Here is an 18,160-nt window from a genome sequence, read left to right on the forward strand (position 1 = left end):
CATGGTAGGTAGAGAAAAGGGAGCACTTTCCCTTTCAAAATTAGTAGAATGTATATGGGTTACTCAGATATGCAAGATTAGTCTTTTGGGAGCTGCTGCTCAAGGGCATGATGGTCAAATGGTATTTTATAGGGCAGTAAAATAGTGTTTTGTGTTTCCTACTTGCATTATAGTTAGCAAGCTGCAACACAGACATAACAAACTGCATAAGACAAGGAACTGATGTGAAATATTAAAGTTAACTAATACAATAAAAACAGTAACTAAGAGTCACCATTTATCAAACTGATTATTCCAATCATAATAAGAAATATTTATTACAAAGGGAAATTGAAATAAATGTAAGCAAGCTGATACATTATTATAGTATCCGTGATCCATCAGCACAAAAAATGAGAGCTTGAATGGTGCTGTGTTGTGCAACTCCGGGCCATCTACATGAGTTCAGTACAATGGTACCTCGGGTTACAGATGCTTCAGGTTACAGATGCTTCAGGTTACAGAGTCCGCCAATCCAGAAATAGTACCTCAGGTTAAGAACTTTGCTTCAGGATGAGAACAGAAATCGTGTTCCAGCAGCGCGGTGGCAGTAGGAGGCCCCATTAGCTAAAGTGGTACCTCAGGTTAAGAACAGTTTCAGGTTAAGAACGGACCTCCAGAACAAATTAAGTTCTTAACCAGAGGTAGCACTGTATAGCAGAGTTTGGGCACAATCAACCTGTGCACCAAGTTAGGCCCTGGACACATCCCAATTTGTCCTGGCAAGGCTGCGTCTCCTAAGCCATGCCCTCTCACCCCCTCCTGGCAGGTAGAGATGTGGCTGTGAGAGAACAAAAGGAAGGTTAAAAGTGTGCTTACAATTGTTTGTTAGCAAGCAAGTCTTGCTGTCTTCAATGATGAGGAACTCTGCAGGGCCCTGCTGTCACCACTGATGGACATTGGCGGCAAACCTTGCTTGCCAAAGAACAAATTGAGGCGCTCCCCATCCCTATTCTAGCAACCAAAATTGGAGCAAGACCGCAGCAGCTGTATGTATGTATCTTAATTGTGCCCTTCCATGTCATTGGTAGATTAGGTCATGTTGTTAAACCATTGGTATGGTAATTCTCGTTGCTGCCTTTGGGTTGATGTTACTTCTGGGACTGAGTTCCAGCAGTCATGAAGTGTTGCAAGCTTGACATTGTACCAGACAACTCTGGATTTAAAATTAGGAACAGGCCACTGTTCCTTTGGTTTCTGCTTCCCTCTCTTGTGGATGACAAGGCAGTTTGTAGAATCATATGGTGCTGCCATCATCCTACCCCAACTTAGCCCATGTGGTGGAGTGTTCTTATTGCTGTTTGCTAATAGAAGTAGCATCTTACTGAACCAAGATGCATGATTGTCCCCCATATGACTGCGTTAGACAGCGATAAAACATGTGAACCAGAATCACTGTAACAGAGCATGTTGGGTATAAGCATCACTGGTTTTATGCAATCCAGAAATTATCCCTCTGTCTCCCCTGACATTCCAACAGATTTGGGGGCACATATCTTGAACTGCACATTTATTCCTACTTTCTTTGTTATTTGTGGAAGCCTGGCTATTGTCATTGATCTTTTGGTTAACACAGTACAGATACTTCTGTGGCTGCAGCATACACGATAGACGTTTCAGACTTTTGGAGAAGATCGTGGGCTATAAGCTAAGCCAGTGAGGGTTGTGGTAATCATTTCCAGCTTTGTCAATGTGGTGCAGAAACTCCAAGTGACCTTCATGATCTTTCCCCTTTGTGGTATGTCTGTGTTTCCCAGTGTTGTTAAGTGACATTATGGTGCCTAACCAGATGACACATTTCCTTTTTTGGTATTTTGTAAAGCAGCTTCTCAGATGAACTTCAGGAAGAAATAGTAGTGGTTTGCATTTTTGTATTGTGGGTGCAGAAGTTGAAGGAACGGGTGTGTTTAAGGAAGAATTGGGTATTGGGACTTTGAATAAAACTCTGCTGTCTGAGTGTGGATTACAAATCACCTTATGCTTCTGTCATAGAAATATACTACACTAAGGAAACTGAGTGCTTTCTAGGAGGCGTGCTTACTGCTGTGTTGGTGCAAAGTTGCAAGTTGTAAAATTACAGTAAAGTTGCCTGCAGGTAGACTGGCACAAATTGGGGAGTGGAATCTTTCTAAATTTAATTGTACATTATATAGTGAACTGAGCTCTTTCAAAGAAGTTCTCAGAACCAAACTTTGCAACACTTCTTTAAAAAGTGGAATGAGATCCTCTTCCAGTGCCTCTGGCCTTTTGGACTGTCCCAATTTCCTCATAGAAGATTTCCCCCTCCAGATTGAACTTTTAAATGAAATGCTGATCATGGCAGGATTAAGTGTCATGAACTTGTTTTGATACTTGACCTGGGTGAGACTGCTGCCTTAAGTACTTAATGAATAGCCTAGGTCAGCTCCATAACTGTGCAGAATTAAGTTGCTGTCTCACTGACATGGCACCAAACATTCTGTTATCGTTTAAAGCCTTGGTCTGTCAATATTTTGATCTAGAATTGAATTAGTTCATGTGAATCCATGTTTTCTGGTGAGTTCAGTTATATATGAAATATACTAAGGTGATTTATATTGGTAATCGTTTGTATATGTATACTCATGGTATTTTTTCAGGTGCACATATGCAGTGTTAGAAACTCAGATATGCATTCTAGGTGCCAAATGGCTCCTTAAACCAAGGTTACAGTCACCAAAATGGAACATTTAGTTGCCATTTTGGGACAAGGCAACTGTAAAGTCTTATTTTTCAAAAAAATGGGCTGACTGTTATTGATTCTCATTTAAACATCTGGCCGTTTCAGACGACAACCTTGAGCTAGGTTAAGAGCTTTAAGAACTTAAAGAAGAAAAGTCACTTTTCCCAGGGACAGTCCACATATGTATTGGCCTATTCTGACCTCTTTCTCTTAATGGTATTGCTCCTGCTCAGGTTGCACAGAAATAGCATTTTGGTTCCAGAAATTCATTCCGATTGTGCAGATAAAATATAACTGATAGAATTCTACAGGATGGGGTATTAGTGTGTACAAACAGTCCAGATCTGATGCTTACCAGGCATGTACCTCCAGAAGGTGGAAATGTCAGGCACCATCTTGGTGCCCAGGCGTCTTCACTTGGTTGAAAGTGGTCAAAAGCCAGGTTCAAAATGCACCTGGCTAATTTTGAACACTGCACATATGGCCTTGTTAGACTTTCTTAATGGATGTTAAGTATTGAGAAGTGACTTTTCACACAGCTGCCCTATGTGACCTTAGCACCCTGACTTCCACTCTCAGTGATATTCTGCAATTATAGCACTGAAGACTCTTGATATTTAAGGACAGATTGAGGTGCTAGTAGTGCTATAGTGTATCACAAAGCTGCATCTTTTTTGGAGAGTTCTTCAAAGCTGTAGTGCTCAGCTGCTGAATACAGTACTTTCATATATGTAGTAACTAGTTCATCTGCAGATAAGGACTCTACAGTCCTTCTAGGAACTTCTATGAACAATAGAGATGTTGGTAGTGGGAGAAGACTGTCACTTCCATTCACTCCTTGTGGACTTCCCAGAGGCATCATTTGTCCACAGTCTGAGGAAGGACGCCAGACTGAATGAACCATTGGTGAAAATGTGACTAAATGGCCTGTCATAGAGCAAGCTTTCATTTTGGAGTGCTGCCTTGTTGGCTCAGTTTGCGGTGTGAATCATGAATCAAGCAGACACCAGTCAGAAGTTGGTCTGAAGATTGAACCAATGCACACAGGAAACATTGATGGCTACAGAGAAATAGGAGCCATGTAATAAACTGTATTGGTACAAGATTGGAGCCTACACTGCTGCCATGGCACTCTACTTGGGGACAGCATGGAAACTTCATTTGGTTCTGAATATGATGGCTAGACCTTTGTGTGGGGGGTGGAAAGGCAGATCATATGATGCCAGTTATGTTTCAACTTCATTGGTTTCCAATTTGTTCCTGGGCTCAATTTAAGGCTCAGGGATCCAGGTGGGGGCACATGCCAGTGGTTGAGCAGGTCAAGAGGCAACAAGGGGAGCAACAAATGTGACTCCTGCCTTTTGTACAATAGACTGCATTCCAGTCATGCCTAGTCATAAGTTTCTACACTTCCACCTGTGTCTCTATCCAGGCAAGCAAGAGGCATTAGCATAATTCTAGGACACTTTCCAGCCAGGCAAAAGCACTCAAGGGCGTGGAGCAGGGCCAGTTAGGCATGTGGCCCGGGGAAAGTCCCAAGGGCCTGGGAGACTTGGACCACCACTTTCAACCCTTGGGCTCATGGATCCCTACCTCTGATCTAAAGAACCACCTGAGGAATTGACTCTTTGACATAAGAGGCTGCCTGAGATTTGCAATTCAGTTTCTGAAGCATTCCTCATTGTCCCTTTGCCAGTGAAAATACAGCTGTTGGGAAGCAAAGACAGGGTCTTCTTAGTTATGATGGTGCAGCATATGGAAAAGCTATTGTGTTAAGGTGGACATTTTTTTTAGTCGAGTTTTTTTATGTTATTGGTCTGCTGTTGATGGTGTGGTTTTTATGATGCTGTTTTACTGTCATTTTTATCGTCTTTTAAAAAAACCCATTATGATTTATATCATAAGCCTTTGCGAATTGGATTTTGTTGCATGTAAATTCAGGATATAATGTCCAAATAAATAAAAGTTGAAGTCAAGGTTAGCTTTACAGTTTATCCAACACTGGGAATACTTTGAGTTAAAATCAAGCTAAAAATTCTTACTTCATAATTTTCAACATATTTGTTCCCCCCCCCCAGCTTTTGACAGCTAAAGGAGAATTGCCTTAGTTTTGACTTGTTCAAACAGCAATGTCATGTTAATGGTAGCTGCCAATCTGATAAGATGGTGGTTAGCATCTTGCTGAAAATAAAATGCTTTCTGAGGCAGCTGATTTTCCTGCATATAGAGAAAGCCACATTCAAAATAGTTGAATGTGGTAGATTTTGAGCTTGTAAACAAACAGAAACAAACAAACAAACAAACAAAAACAGAGCTAAACTTCCGTCTATTAACTGTTTTCACTTTTCCATGACTGCAGAACAGGAGAAGTTGCCAGCCTTTTTGGACCAGAAGGCACAGCTTAGATTTTGAGAGAGTTCTGGTGGCACCTATCACAAAATAATTGCTCTGTGCACACATGCACCAAAACACAAAAATAAGAGACAGCCACCACGACAACCTTATGGAAAGTCAGCTACGTCCTGCTTGTGGAGATCACACAATATTGATATCATCCTCTCTCTTGCACACAAACACTCTGATGCTGTTGTTAACCAATAGCAGCAGGGAACATTCCTCAGTTCCAGGGAAAATATACAAGGTAGCCACACGGCACTCGCTCTCATTTCACAGAAATTGCTTTAAAAGTACCTGCACATTTTGATCCATAACTTTCTTTCCAGGAGGACTAGAGACTTACTTAAAACAACAACAGCTCAGAGTCTGGGGCACCTTCCCAGGGCCACCAGTAAAAGCCTTTGCCCACCAGTGCTGAGTTGGCAAGCCCTGATATAGAAGTTGAGGAGAAAGCATAAATACGACAAGTGGGGCTTTAAGTGTTCTTTGTATCTTGAACTTTGACTCACTTTTAGACAAACTCCTCTCCTTTCACAGTCATTGCAACTAAAGTCTCATGCCTCAAGATACAGTGTCCAATGAAACAATTTTGCTACTAGCTTGCACAGAGCTGGGTTTCAAATATCCATCAGGGTTCAGCTTCTTCAGCCTGTGTGAAATTCTAGTGTACAGCTGGAAGGCTATGAGCACTATTTCCTAACTTCTTTCTTTTTTGTCATCCTTAACAAATACCTTCCATTGTGCCAGAAAGTAGATGCTGTATGCAACAGTTAGTGGAGCTGAAAGTGTTGCGTCAATTCCACCACCCACCCCGGATATTTATTTGTTGTATGCTGGGTCATATGTAATTTTATCTTTGAATGCAGTAACACAATACCACAACTTCGAAAGTGTGCATTTTACTAGCATGCCTAACTTCTCCAGCAGCATAACGTGTGAAATAACTTTGAGGAAACAAATTAAAATGGAAGTTTGCCCAAATTTTTAGGAGTGTGAAGGTATTGGGATACTGGTTTCCTTGTGCTTCAATAGTGGGTTTTTTTAAATAATAGACAGTTTTACTTATTTATGTAGTTATTGGAAAGTTTTGGTGACACATCATCAGGATATGTTTTACCACTTTAAGTCAATTGCATAAAGATTTAGTTCAGGTGCTAGTTCAGTCCTTGTACTTCATAGTCATAAGTAAAGGTAAAGGGACCCCTGACCATTAGGTCCAGTTGTGGCCGACTCTGGGGTTGCAGCGCTCATCTCGCTTTATTGGCCGAGGGAGCTGGCATACAGCTTCCGGGTCATGTGGCCAGCATGACTAAGCCGCTTCTGGCGAACCAGAGCAGTGCACGGAAACGCCGTTTACCTTCCCGCCGGAGTGGTACCTATTTATCTACTTGCACTTTGACGTACTTTTGAACTGCTAGGTTGGCAGGAGCAGGGACCGAGCAACGGGAGCTCACCCCATCGCGGTGATTCAAACGGCCGACCTTCTGATCGGCAAGACCTAGGCTCTGTAGTTTAACCCACAGCACCACCCGCGTCCCTCTACTCGTCATACTCAGCATAAATTGTACAGGTTGTGACACCTAGACTGCTAAGTGGTGCTATGCAGCCATTGCTCCAGAACCGCTAGTTAGCAATTATCCAACTGCATGTGTTCGAAAAGCTATAAAGTGTTGTGTGTTTCTCATGCCTTTTATTGTCTTTTCTTTTTAATAGCCTGGGAAAAAGCTCCTAACATTTACTGGATTTTTAAAAGCACTTTCTCCCTCCTTAGCTTCCCTAATGTGTCTCTTACTGCAGCGTATCCTGTACGTTTATGCCCATATGCCAAACCAATGACATGCTCCACATCATTTTACTGCAATAATCCTTCCAGATGCTAACTAACTCCAGGCCATTCCCATGAAACCTCCCACTGCAAACCGAGATTGCTTTTCCATTTCGGTTATGCACATCAGACATCGAAAGGCATCAGACATCAAAAGCATCAATCATTAAGTCCTTTCTCCCCCCCCCCCCCAGCTTTCCGAAAACAGTGCTTGATTTACCTTGCAGAGTGAAATTGTTGGCCATGAATTGCCCAGGCTTTACTGGAATAAAATAAGCGTCCGTTTTAGAAACGGTAAATCTTAAGCTGCCTAATGCTGGCTTTTTGGTTGATGGCAACTAATTGCTACTTTGCCATCCCTGAAGAGGAAAGGTCTTATCCAAACACCAGTGATGTGCATGCACAGAAACAAGTATTTATATGTGGGTCTTCTGTAATGGCAGTGTATCAGAATGCTGAGTAGTGGTGGAGAGGGCATCTGGGAGCACTGTTTCAGCTGGCCCAGGATGCAGGGAGACTAGATGCTGGCCCTGGATGCAGGGAGACCATGCTGGCCCTGGTATCTGGGTGTGTAGTCATATGCCTTGGCCGCACCCCCTACAGGCTTCTTTGGTGCTCTTCTTGCACCTGCTCGGCCTGCGCTCTGTTCCAGTATAGAATCACTGGTAGCTTTGGGGCTGAGTAGGAATTGTTTGCCTACCTGCAGATTGGTCAAGGAAGTTTGTCTAGTCTGCTCTTTACCAAATCTGAGAATGTTGAGGGGGCTGTGCTGTTAAATAATTTGGATGCGTAGTTAAATTGGTCAAATTGTTGGCAGGGCATATACAGGAAAGATTAAGGTTAGATAACAGGTGACCTTCCTTAGGTACTTTTGAAGGTGAAGGGCTTTTCCGGAAACTAGGCAGCTACCTGGTTTGTGGAGCCCTTAGCCTGGAAATGGAACATTACATCTACCCAGAGTTGTGGGACAGAAAGTACTCTGTAGTCAGCATCAAGTGGAGCCAGGGCTATTCCCTGTCATGCCCCTTGAAATGGGTAGGTTTTGGCCACCCAAGGTTGAAGTTTAGTTAGGTCCCCACTCTTCTCATTTCCCCTACAGGTACTGTAAATAAAATGTTCAGCCCATTACTTGTGTCTTGCCTCTTTATTCCTGGGTCTCGTCACACACAGATTAATTTAGCTTCAGCAAAGCTACTGCATCCTTTGCCTTCGAACCCACAGCATTAACACCTTAACAGGTATTTTTAAAAGAGTTAAACATTTGTTTTAATTGTAAACGCTTCTCATGCAGTTTTCTTTGGGGTAGCTCTAACCTGCAAAAATGTGGCTTACTGCATAGTGAAATTGTGCTAATTGTGGAGAGAAATGTGTGATGGACTTCATGCCACAGTTTTCTTTGATGCAGTAACTTCCAAATTTTTAAACGAGCAAAGTATATGCATTGAAAATTCAGAGTAAAGTACTGTTATGTATGCTTCAATTCTACAAATTAATGTCTGGTATGTGCAACAGTCTACACTGGAACACCATGTCCCCAGATTCCAGGAGTGTGCATTTATGACGTATATGACCTCTGATCTATATCACTTTGGAATCTTGGTTCCAAAGTTTGCTTAGGAGTGCTGTAATCAGTAGTGGATGCTGAATGTGCTACTTGTTTGTGCCTGTTTTTTCCTAGCACTTACTACACACTGGTTCATCAAGCAAGCACTATTTAAAATTTGTCTTAAAGACTTAAAATCAGAGTATAATACTCTGTCTTTAGATACTGTGTTTTAAAATATAATCGAAAAGCACTTCTGCATATGATGTATTGGAAGTGGGCATAACATTAAAATATTCTTTAAAGTATATTAACTTTAAATTTTTGTCTTTCTTCCAGGCATCTGTTGTGTGTTTCAGTTCCTTGTAATCTTATTTGCACATCTGGACATAAGCAGAATTTTTTACTAAAACACGATCCAGGAGTTTTGGAAAAAAAATAAGGAATATATTTTTTAAATCTGTAGGGTCAGTTCTCTCACTTGGGATGAGAGATGAATCTAAAGGTTCATTATGTAGCTGAACTGAAACTTAATATGCAGGGTAGTGTGTAAAAGTGAGGTGCCAGTGTAGGCTCTAAATAACTTCTGCCCTCCTCAGAGCATTAATGTTGAGTCTTTCTTGTATGTTACTATTGACAGTAGAGTTCAGGGCTTTGCAGAATCTTCTCCTGTGCTTGCTGTTGCATGCAAAGACCAAAAACAACTCAACTGACCAGTATGGTTAAGCTTCCATTTTTTCTTTTTAATTGGCCAAACCATTATGGAAAAAGCAAGGTTTAAAGTGTTTGTTCTTAAACGATAATATCCAGCAGTAAGCTCTGCAGGCCCTCTTTTTTGTATTCTGAGGACCTTAGGTGCAGAGTTAAGGTACTGTATTTTTTGCTCTATAGGACGCACCCGACCATTGGACACACCTTGTTTTAGAGGGGGAGAACAAGAAAAAAAATATCTCCCCCTCTCTGCTCAGTGCCCCTTCAGCAAAGTGGCAGGAGAAATGGAGACCCTTCCATTTCTCCTCCCGCTTCGCCGAAGGGGCACAGCACAGCTCGCTTCGCGTTGCTATCGCTGAAGCCAAGGAGCCTGCATTCGCTCCATAGGATGCACACACATTTCCCCTTAATTTTTGGAGGGGAAAAAGTGCATCCTATAGAGCGAAAAATATGGTATATGCTTGATTTCCCGCCCCCTTGATTCAGTGACGTAGCAGTGTTAGTCTGTTACAGCAAAGAGAAACCACAAAGTCTTAAATCATAACATACCACTAGGTGTACCAAAGCCCTGGAGTGCACTTGACATAGGTTGAGTAAACACCCTGAAGTGTACATCCTAGATGTCCACATTTGTTTTTCAACATCTGAGCTTTCTGTATCCACTAATCTTTTCCAAAGATTGTCCCTTTAACTTGCTTTAGTAGCATGTGCTCTAGATCTTCCATCCCATGGCCTTCAACAAGGTTGCAGGAAGCAACTTAGAGTCATGTGTGCCCATTCTGTTCTTTAAGGCTCTCAAGAGATAGCCTTAATGAACGTGTGTCCTACCTGACCCCATTGTGGACCAAGTTCAGCCAATAAGGTGTTGCAGAAATATTTATGCTAATGTTGTTCAGAAAGGTGGCTCCCAAGTTATTCAGGAAAGCCAGGAAGGAATCTGCACGTCTCCTAGTTAATGGCTGTACCATCGTAGGTAGACTTGTAGATTAGCTTGTAGATCAGCCTCTTATCACCCTGGGGCTTTCGGGATGTGCTGAACGATACCATGGCCATATTTCTGGAGCTGTTGGGAGTTCTTAAGGGCACCAGATTGTGAAAGGCTGCTATAAGATCCTTTTCACCACTGAAGAATTTAATTAGTTTTCAGATCATTCTGCATCTATAGATATGCCCAGACTCTTTTCTTTTGCTGCAAATTTATTTATTTACTTACTTACCACCCTTCATCCACAGATCTCAGGAAGGTTCACAACATAAAAATACAAGATAAAAGCATAAATAAATAGAACAAAAACAAAACTACTTCTCTATGCCTAGTCTGTTTTAGTGACAACTTTGATGGAAGCCAGTAGTTTCCTCCTACAATCATCCATTCCTCCTTCCCCTTATATTTAGCCTCTTTTACTGTGCCTCCTATTTCTTTGACTTGATGTTGTCAGCTCAGCCATAATAAATAAATTCTGTCCAGTTTTCTAGGAAAGGAATTTTGATTTATTTATTTATTTCGCTTTGAAGTTTGTTTCCACTGTACTCCTCAGCAGTACTCAGAAAGCAACATCTGTGTCTCTTTTGAAGCTAATCGCAATGTGGTAGGAGGCTTGTAATGTCCGAGAGACCTGAAATTATGATGCATTGTTCAGGACATGGCAAGGGACATAAAAGCCCAAGGCAGCTCCAGGATACATTTGTCATTCTTAATGTTGACACATTGCAAAGCAAAACTTCTAGAGCTACTGTTGCTTTATCAGCATAAGGTCCTGTTCTTCGCCTCTTTGATGCTTTCCTCACCCTAATCTTGTTTTTCAAATGATCTCCCCGGTCCCTGCTTCTTAAAACCAGTAGCTTTTAATTAAAAGGAGTTAAAATGTCATTATTACAACGTTGCTGCTTTCCAGGCTCCATAACTAAACATGATGTTGGAGGTATCTGGAGGCCTCCACAAGATTATCTTAACCGATTTAGCTACGATTCATGACAGTGATATGAAGCTTTTTAAGGCTGTACTGCTATATGCTAAAGCTGGTCCCACCGAATTAAGCAGGGCCCATTTGGTTTAACTTGGATAGAACTGGGTTTCACAATTCCTACAGAAAACAGAACTGAAACAAAATTTATCCCGTTACATTGTTAACATGGAGGAGCAAGAAAATGAGAGTTTTGAACAGTAGCGGGATTTTCACTGACACTGTGCTGCTGCTGTTTTTGTTCTTTTTAAAGGCATAAAGGATCAGAAAGGAACTTCCAATTATTTGAACCACCTTTTAAAATGAAAGCTTTTTAGCCTGTATGTTCATAGTGACAGCTTAAACTATTCCAGCAACTACACTCAAATCTCTGCAAGGCTCAATTTTCACACTCATCTCTTCCTTATTTGGACACTGTTTTTCTCTCTGCTTTTTCTTGGATGTAAAACCTCATACCACTTGTCAGGGCATGGACCTATTTGTCCTTTATTGTAGTCACTGTATTTTAAAGTATGTATTTTGCCTCCCTTGTGGTGGAATTCTTCTTAATGCACATTTAAGGTTTTGATTATTATTATTTTTTACACTACAAGCTTAGGTTGTTGTTCCTTTTTTGTAGATACAAACTGTGTACAGTACATAAATATATATACACTGCCTATAAAACAACCCAATTACTGCTAGGGCAGAGGTTAAATGAAAGAGTGTTTCCAGCGGTGGTGGTGGTCATATAGATGATGCAATATTAAGAGCCTTCATGGTTTGAGAACAGAACGTCAATTGTGCAATGTTACTTTGATGCAATCAAGCACTATTTTACAGACAAAACCCAACAAATCTTTAGTTGAAACCCAAAAAGAAAAGAAAAATTCCCTTTCTTGAAAAAGTGGCTGCGAAAGGATGAAAGCCCTTTTGGAGGAGGCTTTGTTGTTGCTGTTTCCCAACACCTATCTTATGAAATACATTTTTCCTCTTATACAAAGCCTATGGGCTTTTTTAGTTTTGTGTGTAGGGTGGGTTTTTGTTTTTTTTGTACAGCTTGGCTCTTATGAAATACTCAGGTGGAGTAAATGAAAAGTAGTGCCTTCAGTGAAGGTAAATGTAAGGCTTGTGATTCTTTTCTTTCTTTCCTTCCTTCCTTCCTTCCTTCCTTCCTTCCTTCCTTCCTTCCTTCCTTTCTTTCTTTCTTTCTTTCTTTCTTTCTTGTTCCTAGTCCTTGCAGTTGCAGAAATTAGCCTTAAGTGCATGTGATTGAATGACTGCTTGTAAAATCTTATAAGCAGACAGAATTGTCTTCTGGAAACAGGGTTTTAGTGTTCTTCATAATGCTTTAACCCTCTCCATGACTGATAGAAGCACAATAAATTATTTGCTGTACATTATTGCAGTGTGTGGATATGCTTGCTGGAAAACACATTTAAAAGCTTTAAGTGTATATCAAGAACTAGGGGCAGTTTGAGCTTTTTCCATATGCAAACACAGGCATCAAGCTGCTATTTTTGTATTAAACATGTAGCCTTTGCACCTCTTAATAGGAATTAGTCTTGGTCATTTTGTTATGAGGAGTTTGCAGGGTTGTATTTTCTACCACTGGCAATTTTCTTTCTGTATCTTTCTTAAGAATATCCACATGAGTAATAAAAATAACCATGTAGACCGCAATCCCATATGCTCCTTTTGAACTCAGTTCAGCTTACCTCTGAGCAGACATGTATAGGATTGAATACTCTGTAGATCTCTGACTGTGCTTTGTAGGATTTTCTGGCAATAAAATATTCCATAAGCCATTTGTTTATGATAGTAAGCCCTGTAGGTTTTAAAAGGCCAATGAATGAACGCTTTCAAAAAAACCTAGACTGCCATGAATAAAGATTGTGCCACAATAAATTATGTCACCATAAATTGTCAGAAATCTCCTTTTTTGAGCTTTCTTGCAAATAAGGAAGCACAAAAGGAGTCCAAGCTAGTAGACCAAAATTACCTTACATCTCAGACCTACTTGATGATTTTAAAGTGTGCTGCAGGGAGACTCTCCTAACTGTCTTTCATTTTCTTTTTTTTATATGACCATTTCTAGTTTCTCCATTATATAATCCTAAACTGGGCTGCAGTCCTGTACAGTAAAACAGAAAAAACAACACTATATTAAAACCAGTTCAACCCAACTTTACAAAAGCAGATAAAAATACAATAATGAAATAACCAGGGAGCCACAATATGGGTTCCTAACTTACAGCTGTGATAAAATTCCTAACAATCCACAGAAGGCCAAATAAGGAGATGAGTTTTCACTTGATGAAAAAATGACAACAGTTTCACTGCTAGTTGTGCTGCTTAAGGGGAGGAATGCCCTAGTCAGGGTGTCAACACTGATAAGACTCTGTTTCACCACTTAATTAACTTTTCTTGATGGTGCAACAATGAGAAGCATACAGTGTCTCTTAGCCTAATTTACCGGTTCTGAGAATAAATGTTGGGAGAGACTATCCCTTTAGATGGATGGATGAAAACCAGAAATTGACCAGTTACTCTGAGTAATACCCCTCCCCACCTTCTCACTATATAGAAGGGTCTGGAAACTTCTGTTTCAGTGTATCTGAAGAAGTGTGCATGCACACGAAAGCTCATACCAAGAACTAACTTAGTTGGTCTTTAAGGTGCTACTGGAAGGAATTTTTTTTGTTTAGAAATTGACCAGTTTGTTTAATTTTTAAAGAAAAATCTATGACGGCAGCTTGAGGTTGAAAAACAAGACACGCTGTCCTAACATCACATTATTTTATTTGTGAATTGTTTCCCATGTAGCATCTTGTATAGAAAGAACCATATACATGTAAAGAGGTTTAAACATCCATGATTGTTAAAACTCAGTGTGTTACAAAGTCAAGGGATAGAAACATCAGTAGGAGATTGCACAGTGCATATAAAGGGTTGCAGTGGTAGCACTTGTACTGCTACTTGGGATTTGGGTGGATCCATGAAAAAGGTAATAATAGTGGGAAATGAGGGCTGCTGCTATTAAAAGCAGAACCAAACTGAGGATGCAGAAATTGGAGCCTTTCTGTTTTGCACACGGCATTCCTGGGAAAGCACAACTCCTCCCTTTCAGATGAAATGGAAAACAAATAAGTGAGAGCTATTGGTGTCCCAATAGTCAGATCAGATCAAGAAAGAAGGAAGCTTTCTTCATAATACAGCTGATGTTGAAACATTCCTTCCCAAACCTCCAGACAGCACTTATGGTTTTTATTGCTCTAACTTTCTTTTTCCTTTCCAAATACCCCAAATGGCCTTGGGTTTGTTTTGATAGATTGCCTTTTTATAGAGAGGGTTTCAGTGAAGTGCAGCTAACTTGATCTTGTGAAACAGCTTCTCCAAACAGCCCCAAACTGTGAATGAGTATCAAGATGCTCCGCTCCCCAGACAATAGAATCATAGAATAGTAGAGTTGAAAGGGATCCCAAGGGTCATCTAGTCCAACCCTCTACAATGTAGGAATCTCAGCTAGAGCATCCATGACAGATGGCCATCCAACCTCTGCTTAAAAACCTCCAAGGAAGGAGAGTCTACAACCTCCCAAGGGAGGCTGTTCCAGACCAATTCAGTCTGTATCCCTAGCAGCTGTTACAATTGCTGTTGACTTAATCTCAGTATGAAATAGGGAAGGTTTCATAGTGCCACAGGTGTAAGCCCCATGTTGGATTTTTACTAGTGTGTGTGTGTGTGTGTATGTGTATGTGTATTTTCATACACAGAGGTGGGTTGTGCAGCTATCCTTGGAATGGTCACAATTTTGATCCTTCCCAAAAGGTATGTTTTTGTTTTAAAAGTAAAAATAAAATTCTCAAATAGAGATTGAAATAATATATTTAAGATACACATAATGAATATGGGGGGACAGAATGTTTGAATAGTCCCCAATCCTTTATTGTTATGCAGCAATAAAGACCTGGAATAAGTAGCACATCAAGTAGATGCCTAGGCTGAAACCTTTCTTTCTGAATGCTGTTTCAAATTGGCTGTTGGTCCCAGAGCATGGTCTATAGCTTCTCAGAGCTACAGTCTTGGTGAAGCTAAGCAGGTTTGGAGCTTCCTTGATAGAGGGCAGTCTGGGAATCCTATGTGCTTTGGTTGAATGGAGGAAATAATATAAATGATTTTTGTATGTCTCTCCTGCCTATATTAAGTGGTGCAGTCCCACTAGACTGTGCCAGATACCTCTTTGGAGCTATTATATGAAAACTAGCAGTATAGATTTTTTTGGAAGGCAAAGCAGTAGTGGGCTGTGTGCTCACCAAACCTTGACTATCCCAATGGTCCATAGCACTTCATGTCCTCTATTTGCAGGGAAGAATCGCTCTACTGTTAGCTCTGTTTAAATACTCTACACTTTATAAAGTAGTGTTGCTGTTGATTTAGGTACCCTTGGGAGAAAACGACAAGTCTGTAATTATTCACATACTTTCAATGCCAGTATTATGGGAGAAGTCTTCACTGCCAACTTCTTCCTCAGTACTCATTGGCAAACTAGGAATTAAAGACCAAATTTAAATCCAAAGCAAAATTACATAGATGGATTACAGAACAGTTGGATATAGTTAGTATGTGATAGAAAGGATGATGCAGCCAGCTATTTAAAAGGTGTGAACCATCCCCATCTAAGAGCAAACTGCATGCAGCCGAGTGGCAATAGCACAGAGCCACAGAGAAAAAGGAGCAAGGCATCAACATGCTCCGTGGCTTGAACCCTGAAGTACAGTATAAAGTAAAGGTAAAGGGACCCCTGACCATTAGGTCCAGTCGTGGCCGACTCTGGGGTTGCGGCGCTCATCTCACTTTATTGGCCGAGGGAGCCGGCGTATAGCTTCCGGGTCATGTGGCCAGCATGACTAAGCCGCTTCTTGTGAACCAGAGCAGCACACGGAAACACCGTTTACCTTCCCACTGGAGTGGTACCTATTTATCTACTTGCACTTTGACGTGCTTTCGAACTGCTAGGTTGGCAGGAGCAGAGACCGAGCAACGGGAGCTCACCCCGTCGCAGGGATTTGAACCGCTGACCTTCTGATCAGCAAGTCCTAGGCTCTGTGGTTTAACCCACAGTGCCACCCACGTCCCTGAAGTACAGTATACAGAAGTACAAAATCTTTTCTTAAAAAACAACCGAAGGCGCACCTACCCCCCCCCCAAAAAAAACCCAACCCAGTGAACACTGAGCATGATTAGTGGCCTGCAGGAGCCACAGAGTGTTGAGTGTCAACTGACAAAGGAAAAACTGAAGGCAGGGGAAGAAATAATAGCCCTGCTTAAGCTCAGTCTTTAAAGTATGCCTGGCTGCAGCTCTGAGCAGTACTCCTGTTATGGATTGAAAATACGCTGCAACAGGCTGTTGCAGGTCATACTTGTAATGTAACTGCTATTTCAATTGGTGTGGCTGGTGGAAAACTGAAGCCAGAATTGTGTGAAAAGTCATACCTGTACTTTTGATAGAAAGCAACCAAGCAACTTTGCTGTGAGTATTCTTCATTGTGTAGCACTATAATTGTAGCAGAGGTCTATCTGCTTAATAAGCATGCTACAGGAAGCTAAAATTTCTTGGCCAGATCTTCTGACTACAAATTTATCATGTTGATGCAGCTAGGCAAGTAGAATGCATGAAGCGTATTCTGAAATCCTTATTACTGAGGGCTGACATACCGTGGCATGGTATGTGTCTAATGACATTTACAGTACCAGCAAATGTCATGTACATTTTCATGCTGGGCTTTCGGCTCAGGCAGGCTCTTGTGCAGCACTAAGTAAATGGCACCTTTGTGAAACATAAGCTGTTGAATACCAACAGCACTCAATTTTTGCAGCACCTTCCACTGGGGGAACCAAACATTTCCCCAACCAGTTTGCTCATTTGTGACTCATTTTGAGTTTTGAAATGAAAGCACCTTGCTGTGAATCTGGAATTGCGTACAAGTTAAATTAAGAGAATGTGAAGGTAGGCATGATATTGGAATCGCCAAAAATATCATTCTGATTGGACTATATTTGCTTGCACTTATTTTTTGTTTTCATAAACAAGTGAAGTTATTCTCTTTAGGTTTATATAATTAATAGGCGGGCTTTAATAATTCTCAGAGTTATATAGGTAAACTTGTTAGACTCTACCAGGGGAACAAAGTCTTTTGGCTTAATGGAATGGCCCTAGGAACAGAACCCAAGCATACACATTATCCACTAAACTTCACATTTGACTCTAGCTGAGTCTTACATTAGACATTCACTGAACTCTAAGGGGGTTTCCAACCTGCACAATTGGAAATCTTGAGAGAAAAACACTAATGATTCCCAGGACCCTCCAGAAGGCACTTAGACTCTTCTGAAACAAATAAAACATAGGCAGCCTGCTCCAAAAAAACAGGCAGCCACTTCTAATTCCTGTAAATATAAAAATTAGACAGGGCAGGAGGCATTGGTGAGTGTGCAAAAGTGCTGGTGGCTTCATATTGTGCTCTCTGATGTATAGTCAGCTGGCATTTCCTGCAACATATACTCTCACCATCCTGTACAGTTGACATCTCCCCCCTGCTTCTGTATACCAAAGGCAGTTTGACTATACATGAAGGTAAGAAAAATGCTCTCAAGAAATATAATTTCCAAATAACAACCCATTGTTATATGGAGGGTAGTTTATGGGAAGAAAAATATGTGCAAGATCTTATTTTTCAGCACTAATCACTTGCATTTACTATATAAAATGAACATACAAAATAATATGTTTGAGTGCAAAGTTAGGAAACTTCACTCGAAATCAATTCCCTGTTAATTAGCACTATCAACAAGAATGTAATCCTGCTTTCCATTTTGACAAGATGAATTTTTACTGTAACATTAGCCAAAGCCACATTTTAACATAGATAACTCCCAGGAGGCCACTTTGTCTTGCTTATCAGAGGGATATCAGCACATATTTTTTAAAGGCACGAACA

The 18,160-nt window shown here is 40.8% G+C and overlaps 1 protein-coding gene and 1 long non-coding RNA gene across 5 annotated transcripts in view; one reads left to right on the plus strand and one right to left on the minus strand.

Moving 5' to 3' along the window:
* Positions 1–18,160, plus strand: part of PDLIM5 (PDZ and LIM domain 5) — a 120,131-nt gene that overhangs the window by 13,021 nt on the left and 88,950 nt on the right. The gene's annotated exons all lie outside the window — the stretch shown is intronic.
* Positions 10,548–17,716, minus strand: LOC309377849. The gene is made up of 3 exons (XR_014171726.1): positions 15,476–17,716; positions 13,180–13,293; positions 10,548–10,832 (listed from the first exon to the last, which is right to left on the minus strand). It is a non-coding gene; the product is annotated as an uncharacterized lncRNA (long non-coding RNA).

This window comes from Podarcis melisellensis (assembly GCF_964234715.1).
Source record: "Podarcis melisellensis genome assembly, chromosome: 9".
In the NCBI taxonomy this organism is placed as follows: domain Eukaryota; kingdom Metazoa; phylum Chordata; class Lepidosauria; order Squamata; family Lacertidae; genus Podarcis; species Podarcis melisellensis.